We start from the raw sequence: 17208 nt of genomic DNA, 5'->3' as shown, positions 1-17208 counted from the left end.
TCTCTTCTCTCTCTCTCTCTCTCTCTCTCTCTTTTTCTTTATCTCTCCCTCTCTGAAACTCTGCCTTTCAAATAAATAAATATTTAGGAAGAAAAATTATGATTACAGTTACTTTAGAAAGATCATTTCATCATTTTCACAAAAGAGCACTAAGTGGCTATTGTAATTGAAGCCAAAAGAACAGCAGATTTGAAGAATAAAATAGCCCTGAACAAATCTATTGGTACACTAAATATTTTCTGCGATCTGGAAAAGAGGTAAAAGCAAACATCAGAATTTAGAATGACAACACCTCTCTACTGTCTATATGAAATGCCTTGAATTGCCTTGCTGTAAGGGGAGGAGCTTTTGCTTCCATCTTTGCTGCAGTCTCCTCTTCTGTGCCTTGACTCTTAGCTTAGAGATAGCTGCATAATCAGTATAAGGCATCTTATATATTGCAGTCATTGTAGAACTGACCCACTGAATACACTCCTGCACACCCATTCTGGCCATTAGACCTCAGATAACAGACCTAAACCAATCATATATGTGATTCATAACATGCCCTCACTTAAATCTAGTCATGGATATTTGTACTTTTCACAATGTAATAGACATCTATAAATCCACAATTTGAAACATGAACTGGAAACTCATGATTTCTGTCTCAGTTCCACTCTACCTCCCACTACCCTGCATCTCTGGCCTGAGAGCATAAGATGATAATCATCCAAAATCCCATGTTCATCATTTCCTTTTTTTTTAAAAAAATGTATACTTGATTACATCAACTTAGAGGCCTAAAGTGTATATTTTTAACTTTATAAAGAGTATTCATAATATATGTAATTATTTGGAACTTACGTCTTTCATTTATGTTGCCAAGATCCATTGGCATTGTTGTATGTTACTATAGTTAATTAATTTTTACTTCTGTATCATCTCCCCTTGTGAAAATATACCAGAGTGTGTTCATCTCTCCTTTTGATATACACTTGGGTTATTTCCAGATTTTACTACTATGAATAATACCAGTATGAATGTTCCAGTAGATTTATTCTACTAGCAGAAATGTCTTTCCTGGATCATTGTCATCCTCATTCCAACACACCCTAGTGTTTCTTATCCTAAATTCACCTGCACCTAGCCTTACCACATATTCCCTTGCTATTGCTGTTAAATAACTGTTGTTTCATTCACTATCAAGACTTCCCTCAAACTTGTATATACACAGCCACTACTTCAATTTCTACTCAGTTTTCAACTCAGGTTCCTCTGAATTCTGCAACCACCATTCCACCCAAACTACCTTTGCTAATTTTATTGATGATTTCCATGTTGCCAAACTCAGTGGACACTTTTCCAACAGTCTCCTAAGAGCCATTAAGCCATATGGGCCTTAGCTGAAAATTCTTTCCTTGTTGAAACATTTTCCCCTTTTGTCATCCATGTCACCACATTCTCTTGGATTTCTTCTTTCTGTCTGTATGTTAGCTCTTACTCCTCTTCTTACTGCTGAAATATTGGGATTCATCAGAGATCAGCTCTAGGTCTCTTTATTTTCTTCCTCAATATTCTCCCATAAGTGTCCCTGTTCATGATTTCTATCTCACCAAAATCAGTGAGAGCCCCTCTGATTCCCGGCTTAGATACCAGTGACTTCCAGTGTATCCAAAACTTTCATTTATCAAATCTTCTTTCCATCATCATTCCTTGGATATTTTATATGCACTTTAAACTTAACACTTTTAAAACAAGACTTTAGTTTCCTTCCAAAATCCAGTTCTCCTCAGTCTCCAGATCAGAAAATGATACTTCCACCCATTTATTTGCTTAAACTTTAAACCCTAGAGACTGCTTTTTATATGTGTTTTTTTATAATTCTCAGTTTCTTAGCCCATCCATCTCCAAGACTCATCAATTCTAACCCCATTGCTGGCACATAAATCCAAAAGCCACTGTCCCCTCTGCCTGGGAGTGCAAAGGTCTCTTAATGAACTCTGGGCTTCTATGCCTGTCTTCCTCTCAGCCCCACCCATTCTCCGGCTCTGATCTTTTAAAACCATAAATCAGATTATGTCACTGCCTGCATAAAATCTTTCAATGGCTTGTGGTTGCACTCACAATAAAATTAAGCCATGTTCTCTGGCCTCTGAGGCTTTTGGTGCTATTTCCTGATCACTGGTACTGTCTCAGCCTGGGTTATTCTGCTCCTTTTCACCCCACTCCAACCCCACCATCCCTTGAGCTCTCCCTCAGCAGTTTGTTCTTTCATGTTCCCAGATCCTTGGCATGTGGACTATTGTCCCACCCATCCCCACTCTTAACCCAACTAATGGTTTTTCATTCTTTAGGTCTCAGCCTGAATAACACTTCTGCTGGAATGTGACATCATTTGGTGGTCATGGGGAAAACAGAATTTATAAAAGATTTTTTTCCTATTTCAAGATGTTACATTTTACTTCTTAAATTAATAAATACAACTAAAAAGAAAGAAATCACCCATAATCTACCACTAAAAAATAAGTATAGTTAACATTTTGGTGTATATTTTCAAAATGTTTTCTTTATCTAAATATCAGTTGCTTAGATGGCCTCCATACCTGTGATTTGTGTATCTCTAAATTTTATATATAATTTGCACAACTACTCCTTTACATTGGGAAACATTTATCCCTTGAAATTTCTCTTGGGATTCTGGGGGGTTAGACAACCCATTCTCCTGGTCACATCTTGCTTCAATTTCCTGTTGCCATAGTGGAACTGATCTTCCTGTGTCAAGTGTCTTGTACAAGCTTAGCTACGGGACATGGCCCCTTATCCTTGATCCTGATTTCCCTTACTGGGGATTAAGGGAGCTGGGAAATGTTGTAGAAGAGCACATCTCCATTTTCAAAATCTTCCTGTTCCTAAGGGAGACCAAGTGTGATTTGCCTGCCGCATTGCAGGGCTGGGCCATTCTCTCTGCCTCCCAGTGAGTGCCCCACCTCACTCAGTTCTCCCACTTCCCAGGAACTGTGACTTTCCTGATGGGGAAAAATCCAATGTTCTGTCTGTTTTGATGTTTCTTTCCAGATCATTTTCTGAAGGGTCTCACTTTCTACACTCAAACCAACTCAGACATTTCCCCTAAACATGCGGTATTTTAGGCTACAATGAAATCAAGCCATTCCCCTAGTGGACAGAAACAATTCTGACCATCTGTTGTTTTAAATAGTCTTCCCCCTCAATCTTGGCATATAGAAATGCTTTGTTCCCCCTCCCTCAAAATGGTACCAACTATTTACTGTTTAGGAATCTGTTCTCACCAGCACAGCCTGGGAACACCCTCTAGATCAAAGTGTGTGAGACATAGATGGTAAGTAAAACGTTTAATGGTTTATGATGGGCAGCATACCCTTCAAGTTGTTAGAAATGTAGATTCCCAGGCTTTGTGCCAGGACTAATCCATCCACATCTACATTTTGATCCCCAGGACATTCATATGCACATAGAAGTTGGAGACTTACTGGAGTTCAGCATTTATATGGCTTTCATAAGAACCCAATAGCAATATTTTCATTGGAAAATCTATAAAGGACAACTATGGACATTTATTTGACAATTTAATTTGTGCTTTGGAACAGCTAATTTTACTTATTAAATGTAGCATTGATGCCAAAATGCAAAATGCTTCTCTAAAATACGATGTCTTTAATAGCTCTCCTGTACTTGAGCTAAAGTAAACCTTAGAGTCCATTATTTTCACATGGCATTTTTATAGGAAGTTAAAATGCAATTCAGTGGTTTCGCAAATTAATATAGAAGCATCTCTTGTCTTCTAGAAGATTTACTATGAAATTCTAAATTTGACAATTTTGAAAGCAAACTACAAGTGTATATATACATGTATATGTATATATTTTACATATATATAAAACTAAAATATCTTTTGCTTTTGACTCATTAAGGACACAGACACTTTAGTATGAGCTTTTTGAAATGAGATTATTACAAATCACAAGGGTGGAATAATATTTAATGGGACTAGATCAAGTTGAAAGCTGTGATGTGGTTTAATTTGGAATCCCAAATAAATATAGGAAAAATAAAAATCTAGCACCAGTTATCATGTTGTAGAACATTATAAATGAGCTGAATTTTCCCTGAAAACAAATTAGAAGTTAACTTAGTTAACTTCTCAACAGCACTATTTCTAATTTGTTTCACTTTTGTCCTCTTTTGAGCTGTTAATTTAGTGAACTATTTGCTGTGCAGGAGTAGCCATGTGAAAATACCAGTTCCTGAAATCCCTCAGCTGAAAAGTCATCTGGCACATTTTTCTGTTCCCATTTGAAAAGTTTCAGATTCCCAGCTGGCAAAAGCATTGAGTGTGCGAATGCTTCCAATTAGAAGCAAGATTTTCCCCATGCACGGTCCAAGACTGCACAGTGGTCTGCAGAGGATTTGTGGAGACCTTTCCCTCTTTGTCGTCTCGCTTTCTGCTGCTATTACAGGGACAGTTTGCAGAACTGTGGTTGCTGAACAAGTGTAACAGTTTCTGCACATTAACTCATTAGGACATAGCAATTCCATCTGAACAAAGAGAATGCAGCCTTTTAGATGTGTTTCCTTGGAAAGACTTCCAAAAGTGTGAGAGTTAAAAACCAGAAAGGCATTGTTTCACAAATGGAAGCTATTTGTTCTTGTGCCAGCAGGAATTGTTTTATAATGTTGCTTTCAGAAGATGGAATTAAATAATACACTGTGAAATATTTCACCATGTTAATTCACTTGCAAGTTTTTGTAAGTTGTAAGGTGAGGAGAGAAAAAGCAAAAGCTAACAGTATTCCTTAAGCCAAGTTTGCTTTTATTGCGTATAAATCACTCCTACACAGACTGTGAGGATAGAAACAAGTTCATGTATTGCACATAGGTGTCAGAAAAAGGGAGTCATTTCATGTTTTGGCCCCAAGTCTGTAAAACATAATTGTGAAAAAAAATCCTTCCTGTATTTTCATGTTATATTGCATATCACTTAGAAATGCAGGCCTCAGGCTTCATACGGAAGCTGTTTTCAGATCTTTACAAGGCATACAGGAATTTTTTCCTTAAATATTTATTTATTTATTTTGAAAGCAGAGTTAGAGAAAGAGAGAGAGGGAGAGAGATCTCCTATCTGTTGGCTCACTCTCCAAGTGCCCACAACAGCTGGGACGGGCTCAAGCAGAAGCCAGGAGCCAGAGACTCAATCCAGGTCTCCTATGTGGGTGGTCTAGACCCCAGTATATGAGCCATCATCTGTTGCCTTCCAGGGTCTGCGTTAGCAGGAAGCTGGAGTCAGAAGCTGTAACTGCCTGGACCCAGGTGCTCCAATATGGGATGCAGGCATCTTAAACAACATCTTCACAACCGGGTCAAACGCCTATCCTTGGGTATACCTTTATTCATTTCTTAGTGTTTACTATGCCCTTTGGTCTGAAAACTACTTCTTACCTGCATTGTAGTTGTTCTCCTCTTTTTAAACTTCTTTTGACAGACTGTTTAGCATGTATTGTTTTACCCTCTCACACTTCCTTTTCTCAGTTTTCCTACTTGTGTTTTTGGTTATATGTTATAGTTGTAAAATAATATTTCTGTTACTATTTCTAAAATAGGGGTTCTCAAATTTTAACGTATGTTAGAATCACATGGAAAGCTTGTTTTGAAAAAAAATGCTGGGCTCTCTGCTTAGAGTTTCTGATTCTATAGTTTTGGGATGAAGTCCTAGAAATTACATCACTAACAAATTCTCAGGTGATGCTACTGGAATGGGGACCACAATTTGAGAAGTAATCTTTTACATCTTTGCTACTCAAAGGATGTTAGAGAATCAGAACCCTGATTCTAACAAGCTCCCAGGTGATGCCGAGTCTGCTAGGCTTGGAGCTATGCCTTGTGAAGTACTTGCATCTATAAAAATTCAACCTAATTGGCAGTTGGCTGGGTTTCCTCATCTGAAAGGGGTTTTCCTTCCAGACTTCTCCCTGAATGGGAGGGGTGGCATGGCTGTGAGGGAAGTCGTGGTCCGTTCTGAGCAGCTGGCTCTGTACAGGCTGCCAGGGTACAAAGCAGGCAGGTGTCATTTACTGATGACTCCTTGGGCGATTCCTGCTCACCATTCCAGCAGGTGTTTTTTCTTGACTTAGAAGAGAGCACAGAGCATGAGGGTGGGGGTAGAGTGAACGAGAATAGAGCATCTTCAAAGCAAACAGCTTGTTCTAAAAGTTTGAAAACATGATCAGACTTTGTTGTGATCAAACTTCACTAGTGGTGACTAGCCTAGGTTTGGATATTTTCTCTAGTGCAAGGGGGAAGCATTGGGGAATTCTAAGCAAAGGAGTGATGTATTCATTTTATACATGATAAAACACTTGATAAAAATATATAAAATTCATATAGTATGAATAAAACAAGTAATCACAGACCATTCCAAACCAATCTAAGTAAGATTTTGTCAATCAGAGTCCAATCAGCTGACTAAGGCATACGAACTATACTTTAACAAGTGAATTTCCTATGAAACTCACCAGCTGAGTGCTGGTGAAGTTGTTACCTAGGCAATGAGGGTGAAGAGAAAGCATGAAGTTGTCTTTGAGCCTCATCTGCAGGAAGCAGCTGGAACTGGGAGAGCAAAGGGAAGAAGCCAGAGTGATGAGTACTTCAGCTACTTAGAAAGGGTCCCAGAGACCTACAACCTAGACCTCTGAGAAGATGCACTGTTTGCCTTGGGATGTTACCTGTGTTTTACAGTTCCCTGGGAAATTGTGCCAGACCCCACAGGATCAGCCACTGTCTTGACTTTATTTCGTGGGTTTCTTTAGAGTTTTACTACATACATATGTATCCAACATTAAATTGTTCAGTAGTGCCTGTCTTTATTCATAATAGTCTTCTATATATTTTCTTCTTAAAGTTTTATACTTTCAGCTTTTCTTCTAGATACATAATCCATTTTGAGCTACTTGTTTTAACACTTATGAGTTGAGGTTCATTTTTTTTTCCCACCCAGAGACCCCAGCCTGGGTGGAGTCTTAGTGCACTCAGAGCCGGACAACTCACTGTGGCCACAGAGAGCTGTGTTCCTGGCTGATTGGCAGTGGTGAGGACAATGCAGCCCTGAGCAGCCCCACAAAGCTGCTGACACCAAATGGACAGGGTGCATCCTGCCATAGGTGTACATTTCCTTCCGTTTTTTCATAAACATTTCTCTTTGATGGTTTGATACAGTTAAGTTCGTGTGTCAACTTGAGCCACCAGAGAGTTGGTCAAACATCATTATAGGTGTTTCCATGAAATATGTTGTGAGATGAGACTGGTATTTAAATTAGTAGGCTTTGGGGCTGGCATGGTGTGGTGGGTAAAGCTGCGTTCTGTGATGCTGGCATCCCATCTGGGTGCCAGTTCATGTCCCAGCTGCACCATTTCTGATCCAGCTCCCTGATATTGGCTTGAGAAAAAGCATAGGGAGACCTAGAAGAACCTCCTGGCTCCTGGCTTTGGCCTGGCCCAGCCCTGGCCATTGTAGTCATCTGGGGAAATGAACTAGCAGATGGAAGCTATCTATTTTTGTCTCTTCCTCTCTGTAACACTGTCTTTCAAATAAATAACTAAATTATTTAAATTTACATTTTTAAATTACAGAGAGGCAGAGACAGAGAGAGAAAGGGAGAGGTCTTCCATCTTCTGGTTCACTCCCCAAGTAGCCGCAATGGCCAAAGCTGGGCAGATCCAAAGCCAGGAGCCAGGAGCTTCTACCAGGTCTTCGAGGCGGGTGTAGGGGCCAAGGACCTTGGCTATCTTTCACTGCTTTCCCAGGCTCATTAGCAGGGAGCTGGATCAGAAGTGGAGCAGCCAGGACTCAAACCGTTGCCCAAATGGGATGCCGGCACTGCAGGCAACTGCTTTACCTGCTATGCCACAGAACTGGTCCCAATAAATAAATCTTTAAAAGAAAATTAGTATTCATTGAGAAGAAAAGATAACCCTCCTTACTGTGGCTGGGCCTCATAAAATCAGTGGACTGTCTTAAGACAAAAACAATAATAATAATCCACTGAGGAAGAAGGAATTCTGCCAGCTGACCGTCTGCTTTGGGCCTCTAATCTGCTGTTCTACCCTTCAGATTCTGGATTTACCAGTCTCTGTCATTCATAACCCAATCTTGTAAAATAAATCCCTCTGTGTATATATTTGTGCTCATTGACTTATGATCCTGATAAGCCCATTTAAGTAGAGAATATTGTAAGTAAGTAAAAAAATGCATTTAATATAGCTAACTTGCCTAATACTGTAACTTAGCCACACAGTGCACTATAGAGTAGTTGTTGCTAGCCTGGGAAAAGATAACAAAATTCCGAATGCAGTGCCTATTGAATGCACATTGTTTTCATGCCATCATAAAACGTAAAAAAGGTAAGTCATGGACTGCCTTCATGTAGACATCTCCATTGGTTCTAGAGAACCCTGACAAATGCGTCGTCATTTTGAAAATAGGAAAACACTATCTGCAAGACTCAGCAGCATCTTTCTCTGTGCACGTGACTCGTGGATGGAGCCTTTGGGTTTGACTCTGCAGCAGATGGTTGCATCTAACTGGATCAGCAGAGGGGATCGTGGGGCACTCTCCACTGTTCGGTTGATCCAGGGTTTTGTGACCATGGAAGAAGAGGGGGAAGACACTGGGGAGGAAACCAGCAGCTTTTGCCATGGTGAAAATGTCCTGCCTGGCAGGCCTGTCCCTTCTCTGAATTCAATTCTTTATCCAAAACAGGCATAAGCAATGAATTTTCTTCTGTGTGTGAGCCAAAATCTTTCCGAGGTGTGATGTGTTTCTACACTGGTCCAGGCTTTGGAGGGCATATGCGGACCCAAGTGGAATAATTTGAGCTCTTCCTGGAAATGTCCCTCTTCTCTCTCCCAGTTTTCCCACTCGTCTTTTCCTTTCTCTTTATGGACATACGCTGCATCCCCATCCTGGCTTCAGTGGGCAGCAGATCCACTTTCCTATGGACTGTGGGACACAGGCACATCCCCGCAGTAATGCTGAGCTCTGCTCCTCTCCCCCCATGAGAAGAAAAGAAATGCCTTTGCCTATTCATAAAACAGTCTCCATTTGTTTACATAGAAGCCAGGGTCAGTAATTTACTAAGTGAGGGTTGTCCAAGTCCATGGACTTAATAAGAGAATGATGGAATATGTAATGTTTATGCTCTAAGGACTTAGCAAGGAGGTGCCTGCCCAGAAAATGCGTGACTCTTCTTATATGCTTTGGAAGACCGAGACCAAACCAATTTTGTGGTTTGGGTTCCAGACAATCAGTGAATGAGACAGAAGAGCAGAGACTATTGAGCCATTTTTCTGGCTTTGCATTACTAGAACTTGACAATCACGTAACATCCTAAGCCTTGACTTTCCAAGTTGGAAAGCAAAACCAAAAATCTTATGATATTTTACACAGCTGAAGAAAAAATAATTTAATGCATATAATCAGATGATATTTATTTTTTTTTGATGTGGCAAAGTTGGAAAATGTATTCTCCAAGGACATTGACCAAACAAACCCTCTCTTTAAACACCTGAATAGAGAAGATGCATTTGTCTATAGCTAATTCATACCCCAAGGGTGCCTTCTCCAAAACTTCAGTGGGAGAGAGAAGGAGGTTGGGTGGTACAGGGTAATTTGGTGGACATGCTTGATTTGTAAATGGCATAGCAAATCATCAGAATTCTGGGCATCTAGCTGTCAGGGGATAACTGACTCCTGGACGCAGCCACTGCAGGAGTGCCCAGCCACCTTCATAACCAGCATCCCCACTCCAAGGTGCAAATGTCCCTTGGCTCATCTACATCTTGTTTTTTCTTTTCCAAAGATTGTTGAAATTCAATTTTAAAATGTTTTTATAACACAAAAATGATTCTATGAAACTTTTAATAAAAATGTCACCAGGTTGGCCTTGAGTGAATCTCTCTGACTGGCTTGTCCTGGTCCTTAGACTTTCTGGAAACTTCCATGGATAGGTCTGTGCTTTGCAATGATCATGCTTCCTTTAATGTTAATTTGCTTATGCATTGCTCTTCCCTACCTTGACTATGTAATCATTTGAAAACTTCTATGGAGGACTGACACATCACACAAACTATTGTGGTAACTGAGGATATAATATGGAGAAAAAGGAATCCCTCTGTCCACATGGAGGCTTATTTACATGCAAGAAATGTGGAGAACATTCAAGTAAACATCCATGTAGTCCGCTAATACTTATTGAGCTCCTTCAATGTGTCAGACACTGTGCTAGGCTCTAAGGATACACACACACACACACACACACACATCCTATACTCATAATATACGCCTGGAGGGGAGACAGGTCATAAAGTTGGTACATAGTATGTGATTTACACTTTAGTGTTTTTTCTTAATTTTACCTCTATTGCTTTTATATTGCTATATGCCTCTTAGATTTTTTTTCTTTTTTTTTCTTTTCTTTTTTTTTTTTTTTTTTGACAGGCATAGTGGACAGTGAGAGAGAGAGACAGAGAGAAAGGTCTTCCTTTGCCGTTGGTTCACTCTCCAATGGCCGCCGCGGCCGGCGCACTGCGGCCGGCGCACCGCGCTGATCTGATGGCAGGAGCCAGATACTTATCCTGGTCTCCCATGGGGTGCAGGGCCCAAGCACCTGGGCCATCCTCCACTGCACTCCCTGGCCACAGCAGAGAGCTGGCCTGGAAGAGGGGCAACCGGGACAGAATCCGGCGCCCCGACCGGGACTAGAACCCGGTGTGCCGGCGCCGCTAGGCGGAGGATTAGCCTAGTGAGCCGTGGCGCCGGCCAGATTTTTTAAGTCAGTTATACTAAACTGCATGATTTTCTTGGAGCCCTGAACAGTCTATCCCATTGTATCACAACAAACAGACTGAACACCACATGCATGCCTCAACTCACCAAATCACACAGAGTCACGAGTTCCCTGTGCCTACCCACAGACTTCAAATGTCTGGGAATGCCCTGCCTGGCAAATTCACTTGTGGGCTCCTGGAAAGGTGTTTTATTTGATACATCATTGCATGGACAGCTCATATTGCTGAATAGCTAAACATGCAATAAAGATAAAGACACTTACAAGATGGCACTCAGTGCTGGCACTGTGGTGTAGCAGGTAAAGCCGCCTCCTGCAGTGCCAGGATCCCATATGGGTGCTGGTTCAAGTCCTGGCTACTCCGCTTCTGATCCAGCTCTCTGCTATGGCCTCGGAAGGCAGTAGAAGATGGCCCAAGTCCTTGGGCCCCTGTACCCGTGTGGGAGACCCAGAAGAAGCTCCTGGCTTCTGGCTTTGGATTGGTGCGGCTCCAGCTGTTGTGGCCACCTGGGGAATAATCCAGCAGATGAAAGACCTCTCTCTCTATCTCTCTGCCTCTCCTCTTTCTGTGTAACTCTGACTTTCAAATAAATAAATAAATCTTTAAAAAAAAAAGATGGCACTTAACAATACTCATCAATCAGAGCCTCATCAATCAACAACACATATGCCAACATCACTCTTGTCTTTTCTCTAATCGGTACCATCCAATACAACAGTCACAAGCCACTGTCCTTGAAAGGCGGTTGGTCCAAATTATGTAAGGGAAAAATACATACCAATTTCAAACATTTAGTGTCATGCAAAGAAGGCGGCAATGGTCTCATTAATAAGTTTCATGTTGATTTCATATCAACGTAATAATATTTGATATATGTTCAGTTGAATAAATTTATTATTAATATTAGTGCTTCATTTTACTTTTTAAGTGTGGGTCTAAACCATAAGAGAGAAAGAGAGAGAAACAAAGAAAGAGGAAAGTAGGAAAGGAAAAAGAATGGGAGGGTAGAGAAAAAGAGAAAAAATTAGGAAAAAAGACAAGACTATGTTTTTCTTAATGTTATTATCTGTTTTCTCTGTTTATCCTGACTGTAGGTTCCCAGGATGTAATGATTTTTCTACAGTTCACAGAGGTCCAACAGTCTTCATCTATGCAGTCACTTTTCTCTGTGAGAGAAGAAATCAGCTATGTGCTTCCTTTGATCTCATAGTGGAGTCTTCCCATGGCCATACCTCCTGAAGTACAGTTTCTTCTATTCACAAGCATTACCAAGATGCATGGTATACCTGTTTGATTCACTGGGGCTTTTAAGACTTTTCTCTTCAACAGTGCAGGTAAAATATCTCAAGCCCCACCTAGTCAAGGCACAGTTCATGAAAAATAATAATGAGGGGGATTGATAATTTTCTTCTTGCAATGACTTAGAAATTTATAGAAAAAGAAGAATGGAAGAAGTCTGTTTCTAATATCATTAAAAGTAAGCCTTATTTTCCTATCTTGTTAAATATTAGTCTAAATATTAGTCTATAATTTTATATAGCTGCATTATTAAGTTGGCCTCTGTTTAAATTGTTAAATTTTCAAATACATCATTTTAATAGTACCATTAGAAAGGAAATGAGTTATAGCATGAAAGGTAGGAATGAGCTGTCTAGAGACATAGTCATCTATAGAAAACTTTCTAGAGACGTAGGAATCTATAGAGAACTTAGCAGGGAGAGAGCAATGGATATAACCTTCTAATAACAGAGATTCCCCCTAAAACACCCAGCTGGAATCCAGAGGGCTTAGGAGCTCTGACAACCTAGGAGTGACCTGGCCAGAGAGCAGGGAAAGATGTGTGCAGAAAGATATGAGGACCAGGACGCACCAGTGGACAGCACAGATGTTCCAGATCCCTGCTTACCAAGAACGCACAAGAAGGAAGCAGCAGTGCCCATGGCCTGACCTTGACTGGGTTCTGGGAAAGTCCCAAGAAGTCCCTGGAATCTGCTTACCCTTTGATCTTCACACTTTTCAGAGTTAAGGCCTGGAAACTACTGGGAGGAAGGAAGAGGCACAAAGGGAGTTAGCTGCAGTGTTAATGGGCATTGTCACTGACTAAGCCTTGAAACAGTCATTTATAGGGCATTTTAAAAACTATCCCATTTTATGAATTTTCATTGCTTGTATGACACACCACTGATTATCCTGAGTAATTACCCATACCAACTAATATGTGCTGTGCACCCCTTTGTAAAAGGCACGGTGCCAAGTCTAGTTGGGTCTGTCTGTGCCCTGGTAAGCTATTAGTCTCAGTGTAGAGACTTCCAAAGCTTCTGGACACGGCCCTCTGATGTTTCCGTTCTCTGAGTTTCTGCCCCTTTTCTCTTCTTGGCTACCCCATTTTTTTCCCCATAGCTCTAAGTAGAAGTAACATAGATCCAGAGACAGAGACAGTGTTAGGGGAATCAGCAAGAAGAAAATAGAAGGGAGCTCTTCAAAACTTGTGTGAGATACCTGAGAGTGCTGTATCCAGTGAAGCAGTGGAGCTCTGGAAGGAGGAGAGGGGAAACTAGCGAGACCATGAGGTAGTGAAAATAAAATAGGCGAAAGGAGAAAGGAAGATGTCATCTTTAGCTCATGCATTCATTTTCTGAGTACCCAGACACGAATACCATTTATTAGGACTGAGTTTGGATGGTGGGGTTAAAGGCTTCTGGTGTACACTAATGCTATTAGTGCCTCCACCATTGTGTACGCCTCTGCTTTTCCTAATATTATTTTTTTGGCCCCTGGTTTGGTCAGGCCATGGGCACTGCTACTTTGTTCTTGTCTGCTCTTGGTAAAACCTTCACTGTGAGTGGAGTCAGGCATTAAGGGGAGGAGAGTGAGACACTCTCCTTAGGAGCCAAAAACTCAGTAGCTAAGACAAATAATATTTTAATGTAGTACTTTTGACAAGTCAAAATTCATGCAAAAATTAATGCTGAACAAAATATCAATAATTTAAACAGTGTCAATTTGTTAGGATTAGAACAAAAGAACATATATGTTCTCATTAATAGTGAAACTCATATAGATTCCATAAAATCAAAGGCAAAGGGAAGGGATGTGGGGAGATACACCAGCCAGGAAAGCTGTAATTATTCACAATATACTCAATCTTGCAGACTCCCTTGGAATAGCTAGTCTGAGGTGTGTAGCGCCCATAGGGATGATTCTGTGGTGGGTTTGTGCTGCCATCTAGTGGGAAAGTTGTGATATAAGCCGCGGCAGGAAATAAGACTAGCTCTGAAAAGGTTCCGGGCAAGCCGATGGACAAGTACCAGAAATTCCCTGGGTGAATAAGTATCTGGAGTGGTGCTCAAGTTAAACCAGTTGCTTGGTACTCTGGACTCCTGTTACGTTTGAGAAACTATGCTGGTTATGGAACGGACTGTGACGTAGTGAGCTCTTTCCCAGAGTGTGAGCAGGAATGACTATGCACTTCATCCACCAGCCCTATGTATTCAAAGAAAAAACAGAACATTGCAGAGAGCAGAAGCCAGTGAGTTATGGGTCTAAAGTCCTTTAATTGGTTAGTTAGTTTGTTAGTGGGACAATGGGACTCAGGATTCGGTTGAGTGTGCTTTCCCCTGTATGGTTGCTGCTTTTCTCACCTTAGGTGATCTTGTCCTTATGGTCTGGGCCAAACATCCTGAGGCTACTCGTCTCATATTCTCCCTGGAGGGAGTATTTGGAATATGTTTCAGATATGTATGAGAGATGGAAGTTACTCCAGCCTAAGTTAAATAAACCAGTTCTGTTCGAGACCTGGTCAATGTGGCACACAATTTACAAGTGTTACCTTTGTTAATGGTGATTTATTTCTCTAGCATAGGAAGGAAGAGAAGTGGGAACTTACTCCTTGTCCTCATGCCAACCACTATTGCATTCTCTTCTGTTTTAACCAAGCTGTTCCCTACTTCACATCTCAGAAAGATCCTGGCTTCAGAGAATCACCACCCCTCCCACTACGTTCTCAAAAAATAACTTCATTTTTCTTTTAAAGAGTTATTTTACTTGTTTGAAAGGCAGAGTCTCAAAAATAACTTCATTTTTCTTTTAAAGAGTTATTTTACTTGTTTGAAAGGCAGAGTGACAGAGAGGGAGAGACAGAGAGAAAGAGATCTTTCATTTGCTGCTGGTTCATTCCCCAAATGACCACAACAGCCAGGGCTGAGCCAGGCTGGAGCCAGGCTCCATGAAGTCCACATCAGCAGGGAGCTGGATCAGCAGCAGAGCTGCTGGGACCGAAACACGTGCTTGCGTGGGATACTGGCTTCGCACAGCAGCTGCTGGGCCACATCGCTGGCCCCAGTAACTTCATTCTTGATGCTGGACATTAAATGCTCACCAATAGCGCTTCATAGTCAGGATAAATTAACAAAACCTGATACGACAAAAAAGGACAATTAAGAGTTAAGCATTTAAAAATTATAAGAGGGAGCCAGCTCTGTGGCATAGTAGGCTAAGCTGCTACCTGCCATGTCAGCATCCCATATAGGTGCCGGTTTGAGTCCCAGCTGCTCCACTTCCTATCCAGCTCTCTGCTTTGGCCTGGGAAAGCCATAGAAGATGGCCCAAGTCCTTGGGCAACTGCACCCACGTGGAAGACCCAGAAGAAGTGCCTGGCTCCTGGCTTCGGATCAGCCCAGCTCCAGCCATTGCAGCCATTTGGGGAGTGAACCAGCAGATGGAAGACCTCTCTCTCTCTTTCTCTCTCCCTCTCTCTCTCTGCCTCTCCTTCTCTCTCTCTCTCTGTCTCTCCTTCTATGTCTGTAACTCTGCCTCTCAGATAAATAAATAAATCTTAAAAAAGTAAATATAAAAACTATAATATACATGGCAGGTAGATAGATAATTACATGATAGATAGATAAATTGATAATAGAGCAAATGAGCAAGTGTGGTAAATGTTAACTTTGGGGAATAATGTGAAGGGTATATGAGAATTCTCTGAACTATTTTTGCAACTTTTCTTTGTGTTTATTTAAAGTAAGTTTTTATTAAAAAAGTGACACACATATTTGATACTATTTTAAACTTCTATGATAAAAATTTCAAACATACCTAAATTTTGCAATGGACCTCAGTATATCTGTTACCCAGTTTACCAACATTAGTGCCACTCATTTAGCAAGACTGTGCCAAATTTAATTCATATATCCTGTTTCTTTTCTTTTTCTTTCTGTGAAGAATGTGAACACGCCCAGACTTTTCAGCCTTACAGATATTATCAGGAATTCCTTGAAAATATGGAGATGCTTTTAAAATAATTGGCCCCTGCCTGACATGGAGACCGACAAGTCACAAGGTAAGTGATCATTCATCTGGAGACTCAGAAGAGTCTGTGTGTAGGTCTGGTCTGGAAACCAGCAGGCTTAAGATCCAAGATGAGCTGGTTCTGCTGTCTGAGCCTGAATACAGAACAACAAAGTTCTAGCTCAAGCAGTCAGGCAGGGAGAGTTCCCCCCTACTCATGGGATCATCAGGGTTTTTGTTCTTTTGTTCTTTTCATGTCAACTGGTTGGATGACGCCTACTCACATTAGGGAGAGCACTCTGATTTGCTCAGTCCACAAAACCAACGCTGATCTCTTCCAAAAAATCACGCACAGATAGACCCAGAATAGTGCTTGACCAAGTGTTTGGGTATCCTGTGGCCCAAGTTGATGCTGTAACCATCCCAATGGTCTCTGCCAGACTCTCTTTGGCAATGAATGAGGACTCTGTGGTGATGCTCTGTGACTATGAAGGCCCTGCTCTTCAACAGGGTTTTATCCAATGGAGGGAAGGAGTCTGGAACTACTAACACCTGCTCAAAAAGGCTTGGGGGTAATTGAAAAGATGATGAAGGCTGAGATTAGAAAGCTAAGGTCATGGGGCTGGCACTGTGGCGTATCCGGTAAAAGCTGCCACCTGTAGTGCCAGTATCCCATATGGGCACGGCTGCTCCACTTTCGGTCCAGCTCTCTGCTATGGCCGGGGAAAGGAATGGAAAATGGCCCAAGTCCTTGGGCCTCTGCACCTGCGTGGGAGACCCAGAAGAAGCTCCTGGCTTCAGATCGGTACAACCCTGGTCATTGCGGCAAGTTGGGGAGTGAACCAGCGGATGAAAGACCTCTTTCTCTCTCTCTCTACCTCTCCTCTCTCTGTGTAACACTGACTTTCAAAATACATACATACATACATATACACATACATACATACATAAATACATAAATAAAAAGAAAGCTAAGGTCAGAGATAACATGGATCTGATGACGAGTGACATTCTGCAGGGGTGAGGCCTGTCTGGCCCACAAGTCCAATAAGGTGAACTCAT

The 17208-nt window shown here is 41.3% G+C and overlaps 1 long non-coding RNA gene across 1 annotated transcript in view; it reads left to right on the top strand.

Annotated features, from left to right (window-relative positions):
• Positions 1-17208, top strand: part of LOC149127323 (uncharacterized) — a 144771-nt gene that overhangs the window by 110053 nt on the left and 17510 nt on the right. Inside the window, exons 3-4 of the long non-coding RNA XR_016231976.1 lie at positions 11955-12194; positions 16081-16198. This is a non-coding gene — a long non-coding RNA (uncharacterized LOC149127323). The remainder of the gene's footprint in view (positions 1-11954; positions 12195-16080; positions 16199-17208) is intronic.

The sequence above is a fragment of the Oryctolagus cuniculus genome, chromosome 3 (assembly GCF_051225735.1).
Source record: "Oryctolagus cuniculus isolate XC-2025 breed Fujian yellow rabbit chromosome 3, ASM5122573v1, whole genome shotgun sequence".
NCBI classification, from domain to species: Eukaryota; Metazoa; Chordata; class Mammalia; order Lagomorpha; family Leporidae; genus Oryctolagus; species Oryctolagus cuniculus.
This window is presented reverse-complemented; position numbering and strand designations above follow the sequence as displayed.